Raw genomic sequence first — 11,171 nt, forward strand, 5'->3', positions numbered from 1 at the left:
TTGGGCATTAAAGAAATAACCCTAATGGTGTGCCATGGTAGAAAAAACCATGGGGAAGGATAACAAGACATGTTATTCACTTGCAACATGTAGGGTTGACTGTAGGAGGGAATATGATTTCCCCAAAAACAAATGATAATCATTGATGAAGGTCTTCCTCTTTAAAATGGACAACCCAGATGTGATGAGAATCTCCCCCAATGATAGATTAAGTCATATTTGTCAATGTAGATCTTCTTTATTTCCAATGGATGACTGAGATGTAGTGAGGAGACCCTAGAGATGCACCAAATTCAATGACTATTATGCAATTCCAAGCAAATGATCCTTGCAGAGACTCTATAGCATGAAGAAATGTGACAAATGGTAACATGACGTTAGATGACACACCAAGTCAACCACTAGTATAAAATAATAGACTCAACAAAGATAATGCCACAGGTGGGACCCTTTGCCACGTGGTGGAATTCTAGATCATGGAGTCTTGAGAAAGCATTGCAGTGTAAGGAAATGTCAAAATGGTGACACATGGAAGCATCTCATGCCTTCGAGAAGATGGGAAGATAGATTACAAAAAGATAAGAGTTGTTAGATCTCATTTACATGGGTCAACCTGGCCAATAAGAATAAACTAAGCCAGCTTGACAAAAGAAGAAACTACAACTTGATCAATAGAGGGGCCGAGCTAACACAAAATGTTAGCTACTAACCTTAATGGGTTAACCTAAAACAAGAATCGAGCCCATTGAAGACCTCTCAGATCAATTATCAGTGATGGGCTAAATAGGGGGGAAAAATGGCCAACATTACCCTCCCAGATATGAAGGCTTTTATTAAGAGCCATTGGTTATTATGTCACTCTGGATGGGATATTTCCTTGTATTTGTATTCATCATTTTTTTCTCCTTAATCACTTCATACATTATTCCAAAACCTCCATCTCCTTTTATCTATATACCTCTTAAAATACTAGCATTAATTGGATTAAGGACTATGTGGTTACTAACCCACCTTTACATGATGGTCTCATGCTACTTATATATGTGCATATCAAGGTTCATTCTATGGGAAAAGCTATTGACGATAAGGGTGAGTTTGGGGCTGATTTTGATGATTCAAAGTCTCAAAATTACTTTTCTTATATAGAGGATATAGAGGATGTGCATTCTAATGACCTTGAGGTCACTACCACCAAAATCAAAGGCAAGGGTTCCTCTTCCAAGATTCTCCTCAAGATCACCAATGTAGACGGAAAAAAAGGTTTATAATTATTGAAGTGGGTGTTTTCTCAGATTACAAGTATAATGAGGAAGATGAGGATATGTAGGTGAATAGAGAAGAGCCTAACAAGGTTTCAAGTATTGAGATTTCTTTAAAAGGCATTGTGGATCATAGTTTTAAGATCATGAAAGCTTATAATGATTAAATAAAAATCCTCATTCGAAAGCTAAAGGGTACAACTAAAATACAAGGGCATTGTTAGGATTCTAGATGACAAGGAGGAGAAAATAGAAAGTTAGGTTGGTCTAGGCAAGAGAACTAGGTCCACAACCAAAAAAAAGGATTCTTTTTCCATCATAGAGATCAAGAAAAATCAATAAAGTGACAAAGGGTGGATAGGCTTGAGTTGTATGTTGCTCAACTTCTTAAGAGTTTGGGCTAGTGGGATGTTATGTTCATTGTTTGTGTTTCTTTAGGTTCTCGTTCTATTGGGTCCTATCCTTTTTTTGTTCTCTTTTCTCTGGGTGGCTTTTTGATTCTTGGCTGGCCTTGTTCTATTTTGGTCTAGTTTCCCCTTTTGTGATTTAATATTATAGAGCTTTAGTCATCTTTTGTACAAGGTTTCAGGGCCCCTTCAAAACCTATTTTATCTTAATAAAAAAGAGATCAATTTGGAAATTATGACATGTGTTAAAGGAAAATGTTAGAGAACCTATAAGGACTCTTTCATCGAGTGTTTGGTAAAAATGGAAAGAAAAAGTAATTCCAAAATAAAACTTTTTAACAATTAGTCATCCTTATAGGCTCCTTGGTAGAGTGTTACATACTAGAAATAAATATCAAGAATCTAATGGCTTATGGAGGGTGATAGGAACACCTCCTTCTTTTATAGATCAACCTTCAAGCATCAAAAGGGAAATACCATCCTAACTTTGGTTGATGGAAACAATAATCAATTCAAGGATCAAGATGAAATTTGGAAGTGGGTTGTCAATTTCTTTTTTGAAGTGATGTAATAGAATCCTAGGTTGTTCTTTCTATCCTACTTATTTATTTGGAGGTGCTTGATTACTTCTCTGGACCTACTTGGTATTTGTTATTATAGTTGGCTTGGTGGAGTCATTCAACCTTCTTTCACCAAGTTTTCCTAGCTTGGCTTGGTGCACATATTTGTAGAGTGATATGTTTCTTCATTTTTTGTGTGATTAATCTTTCACCGAGTGTGCTAGATGGCTTATCTGTGTTCCTTTGGTAATGTTTTATTCCTTTGTTCACCAGGTTGTTTGTTTGTTTCTTCTTTGAGAGCTAACTTGTGTATTTAATTTGTGAGTTGAATTTGATGTATGGGGTTTATCATTGCAAATCATGTGGACCTATTCTTTGATCATTCCTTTCTCTAATGTAGATCTAGAATCTTCTATAAGTTATTTTGGAAATACAGGTATCATGTCTTAAGTTTAATATAGAGGGTAGAGGTTAGAGTTGGAACCTGGAGATCGTAGATTATATGTGATACATGAAGAATTTATTCTCTAATTGAATCTTTTTATTTGGTTACAATTAGGAAGGCCTTACAACTTGACATGTATGAACTAAATTGTTGAATTAATAAAGATCAATTATTTTCTCTCTTGCTAGTGTTATCTCATTTTTGTTTTTATTTCATTGTGTTAACTTAGCAAGGTTACATATAACTAGGTGAGTCCTTGGCCCTAGTTATCATACTACCTTGCATCATAAAGCATTTTCCAAACCTAATAGGATAATTGACACCAATGTACAAGATATACTTATCAACTCTTTTCTTGGAGTATTAGATGTTGAAGATAATGATATTATTGCTAGCCTTGTCTCAGAGGAGGAGGTTAGAAAGGTGATGTTCTCCATGAAAGCATAAAAGGCCCTAGAAATGTATGGCTTCCCCCATTTTTCTTCCAACATTTTTGAGATATCATGAAGTTAGACTTGACTAAAGCTACCACATACTTCTTTAGGACAGGTGAGCTTTTAAGAAAGTTAAATAACACATTTATTGGTCTTATCCCCAAGGTGTTAGAACCAAAATTACTAGCTGATTTTAGAGCTATTACTCCTTGTAATACTATTTATAAAGTCTTCTCTAAGATTTTGATTAACAAGATAAAAACTCTTCCTTGGTAATTTTATTAGTTCCCCTAAAAAAGGATATGTCCTAGTTTGATAAATTTTGGATGTTGTGATAATAAATCATTAATCCATTCACTCAATAAATAAGACTACAAACTTAGTTATAGCACTAAAATTGGATATATCTAAAGCACATGATAAGGTTGATTGGTCTTATCTCTATTATGTCTTCTATAGAATTGGTTTCAATAATAATGTCATTAGAATGATAAGGACTATAGTTGAAACTATTGATTTGTCTATCCTATTTAATGGCACTCTTGGGGTTTCTTTGGAGTTGGGCAGGGTTGAGGCAGGGAGATTATCTATCCCCTTATCTCTTCATAATGGTAGAAGAAGTGTTGGGAATTCCTTCTCAATATTGGCTAATTCAAGAGCTATTAAAGGGGTTAAGGTCAAAAACTCCTTACCCCTAAGATTATACAATAATTTGTGGGCAGCACCTATCTATTTGGTTATTCCTTTATGATTAAATCTAGGTGTTGAAAAATATTACTAGATGAATATTCTTACATCTCTAGTCATCATATTAATTATAGAAAGATCAAAATGTACTTCTTTAATACACAACTAAATCTACAAGGGTGTATAACTAGTATCATGGGATGTCGATATGCTAGTCTCTTAGATACTTACATTGATCTCCCTCTTATATTGAAGGACGTTTATAATCAATTTTGGAATACTATCCTTGAAATAATGTAGAAAAAATGGTGATATGGAAGGGAAATATTTTAAGTAGTGTGAGTGAAATTCAATTTTTGGTAGCCTCTCTTCAAGAAAATAGTTGTTTATTTCCTTTATTTATTTAAAATCTCTCATGAAATGGTCGAGGACCTTGAAAAGATCCAAATAAATTTCCTTTGGATCAAAAATGAAGAAAAAAATAGACTTAGCTTGGTTAATTGGAACACGGTGTGTAAACCTAAGGAGAAAGAGGGGATAGAAATTAGGAAGATCAATAACTTGAATAAAGATCTAATTACTAAAGTTGATTGGTTCTAAGATATGAATCATACTAGATGGGGAGATATAATGAAATAAAAATACCTTAACAACTAGCCCTTTGTGTATTGTTTGAATGACAATAACTGGCCCTCATGCTCAAATTTTTTAAATAATTTGATTTAAAATATAAACCTCCTTTTTGAGGGACTCATATGGATGGTTGGAAGAGGTAATAAAGTGAGATTCTTGGAAGACAACTAGCTCAGGGGAAACCATTAATAATGATAATGATTAGTTAGCTTAAGGATTATATAAAATTAAAATTTGGGGAGAAAATTAGTGAATATATTACCCTAAATAGAAAGTGGAGGAAGCTTATAGATGGAAGGTTACCATGTAACCTTGAGTCACTTATTGATATTTAGGATATCAATGAGACAAAAAATTAAATCATCTCCCTGATGAGGAAAAATTTGTTTCGGACATGAACACATTAAGAAATTTTTTTGTTAATTCAACTTACCTCCTTCTCTTTAACAATTATTTAATACCTCAATTATGGAGTTAGGTTTGGAATAGCCACTTGATCACTAAAATCAATATATTCTAGCGAATGAACTTACGTGGAAGGATTCTTCTATTGATAACTTGAGATGAAGGGGCTTTCAAATCTCAAATAGGTGGCACCTATGAAAAATGAAAGAGGAAGATATCCTCCACATATTTATCATTTTCTAGAGAAGTTTGGTTTAGGTTCTTCTGTACATTCTCTCTTTCATGGGTTCTTTTGAATGACTTGTTGAAACTTTTTCTAAATTAGGATTATCCTTTTTACTACCCCTAATAAAATTACTCTATAAAATGATTCCTCCTCACATTTGTTGGGGATCTGGAAGGAATAGAACAACATGATCTTTAGGGAGGAGTGCTAGGTAGAAGTGGGGGTTCCTATTATATTTAAACTTTTAAAGGAAAACTCAAACTGTTGTAAGTGGGAAACTTTGGCAACCCCCATCTATGGGAGACTAGAATTTTTCTTTATTTTGGAATCTACTAAAAGAATTTAATGTGTGACAATTCCAAATCTTTTATTCAAAGGATCACTAAATGAGACACCCTTCCCCCATTATGAAACTAAAATTTGATGGTACTATGAGAGGTGGGTGTGTTGCAAGTGGGATGTTGTCAAAATTTTTGTTGGTTTCTTGCTAATGTATTAAGTAGGGAACTTTGACCATGCAACCAATAGCATGGTTTTGTAGACACCCAAAAATGGTTTGCATCTACTATTTAATAAATTTTTCATACCAACTTCTCCCATTTTCTCATTTCACTAATTCTGATCTTTTGGCCAACTTGATTATCATTCAATCATATTTCAACAATATTCTTCATCATTTATATCCCCTTTCAAATCAATTACAGATGGTTTCGATATTGGTTCCTATTTTATCCAAATTTTATGGAATCAACTTCAAATCACTTCAACATTATCAAAATCACATATAATCAACCCAAAACCATTTCAACATCATCAGAATCATATCCAATCAACTTGAACTTATCCCAAATCAATCCAAAATCATCCCAAATCAGCCCTAATCAACTTGAAACATGTCAAATATCTCAAATCAATCTTCATCTATCAAACCCTAGGCATTGTCATGTGCCTTAGTGCCTTGGAAACCTATCAAATCTAACCTTAGTACTATCATGTCCCTCAATGCTAGGTCAAACTATCATTCTTATCATCTGATCATTGACATTGTTGAGTCCCTAAATGTCGAATCATGACCCCATCCAATCAATTTAATAACATTGACAATGTATGTTGATGTTATTATGATCAATATTTTATTTGTCAATCAACTTTGATCTTGTGGTATTTACAATGTATGTTAAATGGTCCTTGGCATGTTATCAATCCTAATTAGTCAATCAATTTGATCATGGCTTTGATCTACCCACCATCATCCTAATTGATATGCATAATTGTCATATTTCATCAAAGGATAACATCACATTTATTTTATCAAATTGGCCAATCATTTAATAATTTATCCTAAAGGATTAGATAACCCATAATCAAATTGTATTTCATTTGAATCATTTTCATTATGCATCACTAATTATTCTTGCTAACCAAACATTCTCAATTAATTAATTGATTCATTATTCACAAACTATGGGAATTCTCAATTTCCTAAGTCATATTTTCCACTTCTAATTTCTATTTTACTAATTTCCATTTGTGTGGAATAATGAATTTTTAATTTAAATATTCCACCTAGTCTTGACACATGGACACCCTACACCATATATCCTCTCTCTACACTTGGCTAATATGTGCCATATTTGACATATTTTATTCCTTACACTTGTCTATAATAAGCCACATTCATCATAGATTCTTGTCCACAAGTGGCTTTGAGATGTCATATGAACATCATAGATTCTCCTCCACTTTTAGGCATGTTGACTTTCATGCATCACATAATCCTAAATTTTGCATCTTGTGTCATATTTGTCATAGATATTCTAAGGAATATCATGCCATGTTGCACATTAAAGTTTACAAGTGTCAATCCTCTCATTCATGTCTCACCTATTGCACTTTGGCTATAAATTGAGCCATCTTGCTCTCATTTTTTATCCTTAAGATACATATCCTTAGAATATATTTAGAACCCATTAGGCTTTAACTACACTTCTAGCACTCTCAATAGAATCACCACATCATTTTCATTTTCTTTCAATTGTGTGCATTATAGGGAATTAGAGCTACATCAAATGGAGAAGAAAAAAGGACATGGGAACTACAATGTAAGAGGGATTTTTTCTTGTGTTTATTTCCTTTATTTCAATTGGTTTTCATGGTAGATTAGAATAATTTATTGTATTTTTATTGAGTTCTTGTGGTTTCTCATAGTATGCTAGGTTATAACCCATTTTCTAGTACTATAATTGGTGAAGGGTGGAAGGCAGGATCTCATTTGAAGGAGTCTAATGCTGGTCTAATCTTTCTTATCACACCTACTCTAATTAGGAGGCCCAATAATAATTTTTTGGCTTTCATTTATAGATTTTTATGTCTCTATTTCATAGGTGTGCACTTGGCTCTGTCAAGGCACACTTGGAGGGCTTTAGGAAGCTTTTTTAGTGGCTTAGGAATCACTATAACCTCTCTTTGATGTTCCCACCTAACCAATTGTGCATGAAAACTACCAATTGTCCCCTTTAAGGCCCCAAGAGCACTAGGGATGCACTTGGATCTATTAGAGCACACTTGGGAGTCTAGTTTTCAAATTTGCAAGTTGGGGGTGCCATTCTGACCTCATTTTACCCTAGTTTGCTCCTTTCTTCCCAACTACGCTATGAAACTATAAATTGTGCTCTAATTGGCCCTAATTGTACCATGAGCATATTTGGCACTATTTGAGCACACATGGGGACCTTTTGGGTGTTTTTGGCCTTCTGGGGCATAGTTGGTTCATAGAAATGTCATAATTTCAATCATAATCTGCATCTAGGGTTTTACTTTCATTCTAGAGCCTAGAGTAGATGTTTTTATATTATTGATGATTTATTTGCAGCATGTAGCATTTGCTAGGAGAAGACATATCTATTGAAAACTATTAATTCTTTGTTGTAGGACATCGATGAAGATCCATGTACTTGTTCAAACTATGTGTGTGGTTTTCGTAGATTAGATAACACTTAATTTGGTACTATAAAATGAACTTGATTTTATGTTTAGCATCTATGCATTATTTAGAACCCTAGGAGTTTCATGGATGTATCCTCTCCCCTCACCAGTTATAGATCTTGGGTGCAAGAGAAATCTATGCAAACTCTTTAGAGAGGCTTTCCTTGGAACCGAAACTCACCACTTGGTGAGTCCCAAGGGTTGACTTCAAAGTGGTAACAGACCAAACCCAGGTCTACACTCTAGCCGCTATAATAGACTCGATACGGCTAATGTCATGTTGGTGGTATTGCTACATGATAACTCTCCTCTAGTACCCTTGTGGTGCATCCAACCCCAATTATTGGGGTTGGGAGACCTTCTACAAAAGTTTAACATTCACTTTCCAAATGGAGTGCCTAAACCAAACACCTTATCTTAGTGGCCAAAATCCTTTCTACCCACTAGCTTAGGGAGTCACCCATGCCTATGAAGACATCCCACATTCTCATGGTCCTTAGTAGAAGCAAAAATCCCTTGGGAAGTGATGACCCTTGGGAAGTAGATCTTGTTAGCTTCGAGAAGTGAGTACACTATAAGGGAGAGCTTATGATGCCAATATCCTAGGTTATCTACTCTAGATAAGTGCAACTAAACTTTAGTTCAAGTGGGAATTCAGTGGATACAGTCTTAAAGCCTAGGTTGTGATGTGTCTTTTAAGTTTAACTACAACTATTCTTGTTTATTGTGTCTTGTGTATGTGAATAACATTAATAAAGATAATACCAAATCTACAAACTCACACCAAACACATCTTCAACCTTGGACACTTTCAAACATTGTCAAAATATTACAAGTGTTGTCAACACATTGCAAACCTTTTGTCAAGCACATGAGACTTTGAAAACATGGAGACTTGTAACTTTAGGAGTCCTTGGCACAATTTAGATTCCACCTTCGCATAGCATACCCTTTCATTTGTCATCTTTTGAGCCTCATATTTGCATTCTTATCCTTGAAATGGAATTCCTTATCCTTTATATTTCATCCCTTATCCTTCATATTGCATTTCTTATCCTTCATATTACATCTCTTAGGCTCCATTTTGCATCTCCTAGTCTTCAATTTTCACCCCTTAATCTTCGTCCTGCATCCCCCAACTTGCATTCTTACATTCCATAAACCTCATTTTTCATGTCTCAGTACTCATTACCATGTCCTAATTTCATTTTTCATCCCCATTCTTATCATAGTATTATACCTTGCCAACTAGCTCTCTGGAACAATAGTCTGGAAGTAACCAAGCACAAAATCACTCAAGTTTCAACCCACTTTACCAACTGCACTCTGAAACTACCAACTGCACTCTAACTGGCTCCAATTGCACCCTAAGCAAAATTGACTCTTTTTGAGTGCACTTGGTTGCTAGAACAACCAATTTTGACTTCTAGATAGCATTTTGGGATGCTAGAATTGCCACCTAGTGCCTATATAGGCCCTCATGTTGATCATGTCCTGAACTTAATTTTGCATGTACTAAACCTCACTTTACACATGTTTAGGCTTCATTTCCTCATGTCCTAACCCTCATTCTACATCTCCATTCTGATTATAACATCATCCCTAGTCTACTAGCTCTCTGGTACAACAATCTAATAGTCACCAAGTCTAGGATCAACAAACTTTTGACCTAGCTTCTCAACTGCGCTATGAAACTAGCAACTATGCTCAAATTGGCCCCATATACACCATATGTGTAGTTGGTACTATTAGAGCACACTTGGTGCTATCATAGTTCACTTGGTTGCTAGAATAGACAATTTAGACCTCTAGACTACATTTTGGGACCCTAAAACTACCTCCAAAAGCTTGTATAGGTCCTCACTCTAAACATAACCCAGAATATCATTTTGCATCCTAAACACCATTTTTCAACCTTGGATACTTGCATCTTGCATATCCAATTTTCATAACCATCATTTGGATCCTCTTTAAACCTCATTTGAACCAAAATCCCTTTGAACTTAGTCAAAAATCGTATCAAAGTATAAGTCTTGGAGGATCTCCTTATGTTGATGGATGATGGATCTTGACCATATTATTTTTGTCATCTTTTTTGTTATTTTCTTAGGTCAAACTCTATCTATGTCTTGATGGATTTAACCTTGTCATTTTTATCAACTTGATCTTTTTGTCCATCTTCATAAGGTTAAACTCTTAGATTAATACTTTCCAAAGATTTCTCCTAAGTTCAAAACCTTGCATACACTCTTGTCATAGAATTATCATATCTTGAGTCTCCCTAAACATCATTTTTCTTAACCCTAGTCTCATAATCAATCCATCTTGCATTTTCCAAAACCCTAGCATTTCTTCTAATATCAAAATCCCATCAACTTGTCAAATAATCAATTTGTCCAAATCATTTGTCAATCCCATCAATTTTCTTGATCTCACATCACTATCTTGCATATCCTAAACATCATTATCAACCTTAACATACCTCCCTTTACATAATCCATGTTGCATACATCAATCTTTAATATCATTTCCAAGTCTAAAGTCCAACACTAATTTGCATTGTGCATACATTAGAATCATATTTGTATCCCTTAGTCAAAATCCAAAACATCACTCATATTTGCGTTTGTGCATCATTCCCTTAGGTCATTTGCATCTTTCATATCATAACCCTAGGTCATTTTACACTTCCTTAGGTTGCATAACACACCTGAACCCTTAAAAAACTAAAAAATGTTTGTATCTTGCATACCCACTTCCAAATTACCAAGTTCTGGCCTATTTTACCAACTACACCCCTATTTTACTAGCTACACACCTTAGGTGCAAAGTTGGTAGTTTCAGTGCATAGTTGGTAGTTTCAGAGTGTACTTGGTAACTAGGAAGATCATCTTAGGTTCCAAAACTCTAAATTGCATTCTCACATCTTGCCTTGCATTGCTAAACCCTAAAAAACACCTAAAAACACTTAGATCATTCATATTCTACATATTTCTCACCCAAACACCTCTTTTACCAACTATAGCCTTTTGGATACCAAGTGTACACCCTTAGGGCACACCTGGTACTGTCAGAGTGTAGTTGGTAGTTTAGGTATGCATTTGGGAGGTAGAGAGTCCATTTTGATATT

Source organism: Cupressus sempervirens, chromosome 9, assembly GCF_028749045.1.
Source record: "Cupressus sempervirens isolate cs-2001-9-10 chromosome 9, ASM2874904v1, whole genome shotgun sequence".
Lineage (NCBI taxonomy): Eukaryota > Viridiplantae > Streptophyta > Pinopsida > Cupressales > Cupressaceae > Cupressus > Cupressus sempervirens.